Source organism: Vitis vinifera, chromosome 16 (assembly GCF_030704535.1).
Source record: "Vitis vinifera cultivar Pinot Noir 40024 chromosome 16, ASM3070453v1".
In the NCBI taxonomy this organism is placed as follows: Eukaryota; Viridiplantae; Streptophyta; class Magnoliopsida; order Vitales; family Vitaceae; genus Vitis; species Vitis vinifera.
Window position 1 is genome coordinate 24,747,194 of NC_081820.1, and position 9,096 is coordinate 24,756,289.

Consider the following 9,096-nt stretch of genomic DNA (forward strand, 5'->3'; position numbering starts at 1 on the left):
TAGAGCATATGAATGGAATTTTCTCAGAAAAAGTTCCATGCATGTTGTCAAATGGTAAATTGAGCAAAAAAAAAAAAAAAAACATTATAAATTCCCACATCATTATGGCTGAGGGAGGAATGGATCGCTACTATAAAAGCTCATATAGCTGGGGAAGGAATGGGTTGCTGCTATAAAACCTCTTATAGCAATGTATGGCCCAATAGGCACAACCACATGGGCTGGGTTGCTGCTATAAAAGCTCTTATAGCAATATATGGCCCAATAGGCACAATCACATGGGCTTGTCCGAGACCATAGAGCCACAATATAAGCACTATCTCTCCTGCCCAATTTAGACTGCTGAACCCACTGAGAGCCATGTCTTTTATCGTTCACTCTTCTTAGCCACCATTAGAGACCATTGAACTCTTCTCCCAAAGCCATAATACCCATCCTCATCACTATATATTTCTCCGACTAGATTCTTGTCGTCACTGACATCCTCATCACTGAGGGGCCTTAGATCAATGACCAACTCGCTCAACGACCAATTTCTTTAGCCACTTCACCGCCCACATCTTCCAGGTATTCTTTCGATTCCTTCCATGGCTTCACACTCTGTTATTCCTTTCTTTCTTTCTTTGATTTCAAATTGGGTTTCTTTTCATCACTTCTATTTCCTCCCATCTCTCTTTTTCTGGTTAGGGTTAGGGTTAGGGTTTGTGTTTGGATTCCCTGGTATATATTTGCTAATTATTATGAGCATCAATCCCTCACCATACTTTCACATACCTCATCTTTGCACTCTTATTCTTCTTTCCATTTTCATGTGCATCCAAGCTTAGCTTGGAAGCAATGATTTCTCGTGTCCCTTCTCTTTTGTGTTTTTTTGTCTTCCGTGCAAAAGATGAAGTTGAAAATTTTAGTGATATGAAATTCGATGCAGTCTGCTATTATCATAGTGCCTTGTCTACACCTAATGAAATCAAAGGCTATGGAAGCTTTGGATGGAGCAAAGCTCTTCATTTTGCACCCTAATTAGGATGCTACACCTTGACTCATCTTAATCTTGTTTCCATTTTTTTTCATTTTATTTATCCATTTATTTATTTTTTATTTTGAATCCATCAAAGTAGTAACCCCCGTAGACTACTTCTTTTTCTTCATGTAAACACTAAGAAGTATTTTGTCAAAAATTTGAAAATTCAGATGTTGAAAATTTGTCATTTCACTATATTTATCTCATGTATAATTGCTATTCAGGAGAAACATTTGATAGGTTTTGGGGTTTATGCAATTTTGAAGGAGGGAAAAGGCTTCCTAATTTACCTCCCTCAATTTTCATTTCTTAGGATTCAAGTGGTAATCTTAGATGGACTTCAACATCTGTTTTTCACCAACCATTCTTTTACTTCTATACAAATCTTGTTATCTCATGTATGGGGCAAATGCAATTTTGTGATTTTCTAACTTCTTAAAAATCAGGAATTGACTTTTTAGGCTCATTTTTACATTTTAAATTCAGTTGATTGACATAAGCTTGATATTTGTTCTTTGAGTGGAAATTCTGATGCTTATAGGAGAGACACTTTACTAATTTTATCTACTAGGTTGAAGGCATTTGCTTTTTCTTCCTGCCAACTTACTAATTATCAAATTCCTTTTCTTTCTAGTTCATTTTTCCCTTTCCCTTCTGTTTTCATTTGAGGCCACCATATCTCAAGCAATTCACATCCTGAGAGAGTTAGCTCCAACCAAATTGGCAAGAGAGTTAGCTACAGATCAAGATATAATAGCCAAGATTGGCTTATAAATATCTGAGAATGAAAATCTTACCATTCTTTCATTCTCTTTTATTGAGCACCCCTTTTCCTTAATATAGAATATTTGAAACTCAATGGTACAAAGAGATATAAAATTCAGAAGCAGTTTTATATTTCACATATGTCATAGAGGTACAATTGAAAGACCAATTGAAAGAATCAAACTTGGGATCTTAGGTGTTAAGTTATATGTTATAACATGTCTAACAGGTCTAATCTGCCTAATTTGGCAAATCAGATGTCATCAAGATGAGGTTTAGCTTAGGAGGTCCCACAACACAAGGTAAGCCACTTGTGAGATTAAGCAGTCTGATTAGGAATACAATGTTTGGCTTCACAAGTCAATACAAGGCAAAATTAAAACAGTAATAATTTGATTTTAACCAAAATTGATGTCTTAACCACCATGTTTCCTTTCTAAATGAATTAAGATGTTTCAATTTGAATGGAACCTAATTAATTGGGAGATTCAAATAAGGTCACTTGCTGTTAGAAATCGTTGCGAAGAGGAACTAACACAAACTTTTGATCAAACTTTGCCCTACATCATGTTTGGCCCTCGAAGCCATATTTCACCAAATTGATTTAGTGGAAGAGGCTTCAATGTATCCATAGTAACTATTTGGGATTCATCATTTTTCTTTTGGTTGATCATTCTCTTTTTTGCTTTCTTTTTTTCTTTGTTTCTTTTTGGTTTTCAAGTTCCAGATCATTTAATCAAAGAAACGGTATTAATTTTTTTTTTGTTTACTTTTACTTTAATGTACCTTCATTTTTGGGTACTAGGAGTCTTGTCTAGTGGTGTGTTTTTTGTTTTTTGTTTTTCGTTTTTTTTTACTCTACATAATGTGGTGTAAATCCTAGTTTCCTTTTACTCAGAAAACTCAAAGCAAGGAGGAATAAAGCGATGGTAAGACACAAGAAATGGGCACTCACCATGAATTTGTTTGTGTAGAAGAGTTTCAATGAAGAGAAGTGATGCAGGTACCCCATTCATATTAAAAGAATACAAGAAGCTAATAAGTTTATTATGTTTTACGAGTGCTCCAATAGATCAGATGGTGCTTACAGGTGATTTCCTATTCACCTATATTCATCTTCTTTTCAACTATGAGGGTGACATCATGATGATTCTTAGTTAATTTTCTTCTTCTTTTTCATCTGCTTATGCAGAAGTAACCCTTTGCACATAATTTTGTACAAAAACTATATCATATTTCATTAATATTTTATTCTACTTTATACCATCCATTAAATATGACATAATTTACATAATTTCATTACTTGCATGTGTTTAACATTCATGATACATAATATTTGGCTGTTTCTCGAGATGATACTACAAATTAAGAATCTTAAAGATTGAATTTTCTTGGCTACTTGAAGAAGCTGCCAAGGCACCTTCACAAACAAGATCAAATAATATCTTATTTGGTCAAAAAAGTTATTTATTGTCTTCTTGAAATATAGAACACACTTTTTCAGAGAAATCTATAATTGAAAAGTTCATAACTTCTTCCTTTCATCACATTTCTTAGTAAGGAGTCAAAGTCTTCCAAGGCAAGGACAAATATTCATTTATTGCTAAGAAAATTCACATGGTAGGGCATCGTTTGAAATGTTGGACACAGGTACCTAGAAGAAAAGTGAGATATTGTGACATAGTTTTAATTGGGCCAACAAAATCCACAACCAAAACATATATATAGTATCATACTTGTATAAGCCGCAACAGATTAGAAATTTCCGCATCATTATGGCTGAGGGAGGAATAGATCGCTACTATAAAAGCTCATATAGCTGGGGAACGAATGGGTTGCTACTATAAAAGCTCTTATAGCAATATATGGCCCAATAGGCACAACCACATGGGCTGGGTTGCTGCTATAAAAGCTCTTCTAGCAATATATGGCCCAATAGGCACAATCACATGGGCTTGTTCGCGACCATAGAGCCACTATATAAGAACTATCTCTCTTGCTCGGTTTAGACTGCTGGACCCACTGAGAGCCATGTCTTTTATCGTTCACTCTTCTTAGCCACCATTAGAGACCATTGAACTCTTCTCCCAAAGCCATAATACCCATCCTCACCACTGTATATTTCTCCGACTAGATTCTTGTTGTCACTGACATCCTCATCACTGAGGGGGCTTAGATCAATGACCAACTCGCTCAACGACCAATTTCTTTAGCCACTTCATCGCCCACATCTTCTAGGTATTCTTTTGATTCCTTCTACGGCTTCACACTCTATTATTCTTTTCTTTCTTTCTTTGATTTCAAATTGGGTTTATTTTCATCACTTCTATTTCCTCCCATCTCTCTTTTTCTGGTTAGGGTTTGTGTTTGGATTCCCTGGTATATATTTACTAATTATTATGAGCATCAATCCCTCACCATACTTTCACATACCCCATCTCTGCACTCTTATTCTTCTTTCCATTTTCATGTGCATCGAAGCTTAGCTTAGAAGCAATGATTGCTCGTGTCCCTTCTCTTTTGTGTTTTTTTTGTCTTCCGTGCATAAGATGAAGTTGAAAATTTTAGTGATATGAAATTCAATGCAGTCTGCTATTATTATAGTGCCTTGTCTGCACCCCATGAAATCAAAGGCTATGAGCTTCGAATAGAGCAAAGCTCTTCCTAATTAGGATGCTACACTTTGACTCATCTTAATCTTGTTTTTTTTTTTTTTTTTTTCATTTTATTTATCTTTTTTTTTTTTTGAATCCATCAAAGTAGTAACCCCCTTGGACTAATTTTGTTCTTCATGTAAACACTAAGAAGGGGAAAAATGAATATTAAGTTTATCGAAATTAATGGGTACGGACTAGAAGCATTTTGTCAAAAATCTGAAAATTCAGATGTTGAAAATCATGTCATTTGATTATATTTATCTCATGTACAATTGCTATTCAGGAGAAACATTGGATAGGTTTTGGGGTTTATGCAATTTTGGAAGGAAAAGGCTTCCTAATTTACCTTAATTTTAATTTCTTAAATGGACTTCAACATCTGTTTTTCACCAACCATTCTTTTACTTCTATACAAATCCTGTTATCTCATGTATGGGGCAAATGCAATTTTGTGATTTTCTAACTTCTTAAAAATCAGGAATTGACTTTTTAGGCTCATTTTTACATTTTTAATTCAGCTGATTGACATAAGCTTGATATTTGTTCTTTGAGTGGAAATTCTTATGCTTATAGGAGAGACACTTTACTAATTTTATCTACTAGGTTGAATGCATTTTCTTTTTCTTCCTGCCAATTTCCTAATTATCAAATTCCTTTTCTTTCTGGTTGGTTTTTCCCTTTCCTTTCTGTTTTCATTTGAGGCCATCATATCTTAGGCAATTCACATCCCGAGAGAGTTAGCTCCAACCAAATTGGCAAGAGAGTTAGCTACAGATCAAGATATAATAACCAAGATTGGCTTATAAATATTCAAGAATGAAAATCTTATCATTATTTCATTCTCTTTTACTGAGCACCCATTTTCCTTAATGTGGAATATTTGAAACTCAATGGTACAAAGAGATACAAAATTCAGAAGCAGTTTTATATTTCACATATGTCATAGAGTTCTAATTGAAATACCAATTGAAATAATCAAACTTTGGATCTTAGGTATTTAGTAATATGTTATAACAGGCCTGACTGGTCTAATATGCCTAATTTGGCAAATCAGATGTTAGCAAGATGAGGGTTAGCTTAGGAGTCCCACAACACAAGGCAAGCCACTTGTGAGATTAAGTAGTTTGATTAGGAATACATTGTTTGGCTTCACAAGTTAATACAAGGCAAAATTAAAACATTAATAATTTGATTTTAACCAAAATTGATGTCTTAACCACCATGTTTCCTTTCTAAATGAATTAAGATGGTTCAATTTGAATGGAACCTAATTAATTGGGAGATTCAGATAAGGTCACCTGTTGTTAGAAATCGTTGCGAAGAGGAACTAACACAAACTTTTGATCAAACTTTGTCCTGCATCATGTTTGCCCTCGAACCCATATTTCACCTAATTGATTTGGTGGAAGAGGCTTCAATGTATCCACACTAACTATTTGGGATTTTTTTTTTCTTTTGGTTGATCATTCTTTTTTTTGTTTTTTTTTTCTTTGTTTCTTTTTGGTTTTCAAGTTACAGATCATTTAATCAAAGACACAATAACCAAAAAAATTTTACTTTTACTTTAATGTACCTTCATTTTTGGGTGCTAGGAGTTTTGTGAGTGTTTTTTTTTCTCCAGTTTTTCATGTTTTTTGGTTTTCTCAAAATATAATGTAACTTCAAAGTTCCATCAGAGAAAAAGAAAAAAAAATGCAATCCCCATTAAAGAAACAAAGATTCATTTAATGATTTCATCTTACTTGTCCCTTTAGCCATATATCTGAAAGGGGTTTACTATTAAGCTTCTTGTTTAGCTATTTGCTAACATTAGCCATCCTCTTCATCCATTGACTACCCTATGTATCAATAATTTAAAAAACTCTCATTTCAATGCTTCACTATGTTTCGCTATCATAAAAACAAGTTTATAGCCTAACTCTCCACATGATACAATGAGCTATAATTCATTGAATTCCAGTCTCCAAACGTTTTACTATCTTTTATGTCATGTTCATTTGATTTTTCTTTTTCATTCTTTGACTGGGTGGGGACAATAGCCATCTCTCTCATTTGGCCCCTGCATTTTGAAGATAAGGCATTTCCTTTTTCTTTCTTTGTGTGGATGCACCTTCTATGGCTAGGTTTCTCTTAAGTTGGATAAAAATCTAGTCCCCAGTAGGGCCAATATCATCACTCCAATGGCATGTTTGCTTATTAGCAGGGTGGACAAAGTGAGACTTTGGCAAGACAATAGTAAAGAGAAAGCATAGAAAAGTTGAAACTTTGGAGTAGCTCCATTGTTATCTTGAAAAAAAAAAAAGGAAACAACAAGATATTAATGAATGTTTTTTTCTTCCTATTTTTCTTAGAAAATGTGATAGAAGTTTGATAAACTTAATAATTAATAGTTTCTTATTTTCTTTCTGTAGAAAAGGTACAACATAAAACTATTTCATAAGTTTTACCATTAAGTCTAGATTTTATCATGCAGGGGATTAACCTTAAGCATGATAGATAACAAGTAAACCCTTGACCAAAACAATAGGATTGCAACTGGGGCTGCCATCTCTCTAACCTCATCATACAAAGTTGGACAATTTGATATCAGCTTATTGGTTTGGAAGAAACTTATTTATTTATTTATTTACTTTTTGTTCCTTTTTTTTCTTTTCGTTTTTGATATTGAATATGCTAGAGCTAAATGTGATTGCTATGAAAGTGAATTACTTACAATAAGCATAACAAAATTTAAAAAATGAATTTGTTTATTAACTTAATCTATTCTATAGAGCAATTTATCATGCAATGAGTTTTCCTTTCTTTCTTTCTTTCTTTTGATCATTGTATGAATTATTACAATAATAATAGTAATAAATAACAAGTAATAGTTTTTATAGTATAAAGTTTTATGTGAAAAGAAATGCTTAAGAAATTAAGTTTTTTTCTAAGAAACAAATGAAAAAAAGAGTGAAATAGAAAATATTTTTTTTTCTTGTATTCACATAATTGAAGTATCCTAAAATGATAATTAAGCATATAGAGCATCTTCTTGAGTCAATTTTGGTCTTCAAATATTGAACTTGTGAATTTACTTGCGAGCTTTGTATTTAAACTGTCTTGAACTCAATGATTGGAATCTGAAATCTTGTGCAAATTTCCATGCAGGTATTAGTCTGATGCCTTTCTCTGAGGTTATGATCTTTCCAAAATCCCCCATGGTTAGATCATAAGTAGAATGAAAATTTTAGAGTCCTAAGTATGGCCTTTCTAAGGTTCTCTTTTAAAATACAAGTTAATAGGTTCATTATGTTGCATCACTAGTTTGGTATCTCTTAAATTCTATTTATTATTATGTCTGCATTCCATATTTTGACAAATTGAAAAATACTAGTAGACGTTGCTTTATATTTTTATTATAAAGCAACCAAATATTTTATTATACTAAAAACAATCTTTATATTTTGGTTTTTTAAATTAGGTGTTTATTACATGTTCCAGGCCTAAACAGTTCAGCAATTTATTCTTTAAAGATGGTTTGTACTTATAAGTAGCCATCCAAGTCAAATAATCAGCAAATTAAGCTTAAGGTGAAAATTTTCAAATTACGAAAATTTTACATTTATCAAAAGAAATGAAAAAAACCAAGTTCTTATGTGGAATGTTTATTTTTATTGATCTTAAAGGCTAAGTTCTTGGCCTGACTGCTAAAGAAGTTGTTAGACAGGTCTAAGCAGGTGAAGTTTGAAGCATTTAAAATAAATTAGAAGGCTTGTAGAATGATAATTATTTGCTAGTGATAATAGTTGTAGCCTCAACCTTCTTTTGTTTCTGATATTAAGACAATTAGTTTTTTTTGGAAATGGAGTTTCCAAAAAATGGAGTTAGCGCTTCGCCGAAGAAAATGGGACTCTTTGGAAACAAGTGATAAGTAGGAAGTATGTGGTAGAAGAAAGGGGGTGGTGTGGGGGTTTTGGAAGGAAATTAGGAAGGAATGACCTTTAATGAGGGGCAATTTCGTTTTCTCCATTGGGGATGGAAGAAGAGTGAGATTTTGGGAAGATAGGTGGTGCGACGACGACACTTTAAGCCGTTCCTTCCCTTCGTTGTTTGAGCTGACCGCTTCTAAAGAGGAATGGGTGGCTGAGGTGTGGGTTGTTTTAGAGGAGGAGGGGGTTGGAATCCTCGCTTTTCTAGGCCGTTTAATGATTGAGAGATGGAGACGGGGGAGAGATGAATTTCAAAAAATAAAAAATGTGGAAGACTCTTGTCCTCCAAAGATAGTAGGCTTTGATGTTAGGTAAGCAACTATAAGGGAGTTTATTAAACAACTAGCCTCAAACAAATAACCTTAGTCATTATGTCTTACTTTCTTGGAAGAAGCTTCAATACTATTAAGGTGGCTAGGAGGAGTTGAGAAAAAATGGAAAATTTTATGTGGACAAGTTTTCATCTTGGAAACTAGAGCTTTGCATCATGGAAAGAATAAAATGAAACATTGAGAAGTTTTCATAGACTTGTTCTCATGTGATTTGTTGCCTTGTTACTTGTGAAGATCTTGCAACATTATTTTGCTTCTTGCAAATTAGACCTGGAAACTGCAAGGTTAGGTTCTCATAAGAAAATTTGAGGCATGTTAGATAATATTTTAAAAAATGATTTTTAAAAATAAGT

The 9,096-nt window shown here is 33.3% G+C and overlaps 1 long non-coding RNA gene across 1 annotated transcript; it reads left to right on the plus strand.

Annotated features, from left to right (window-relative positions):
• Nucleotides 1-281: 281 nt before the first annotated feature.
• LOC109124130 (uncharacterized) lies at nucleotides 282-7,882 on the plus strand. Its single transcript, XR_002032090.2, has 3 exons — nucleotides 282-567; nucleotides 2,685-2,876; nucleotides 7,591-7,882. It is a non-coding gene; the product is annotated as an uncharacterized LOC109124130 (long non-coding RNA).
• Nucleotides 7,883-9,096: the final 1,214 nt, after the last annotated feature.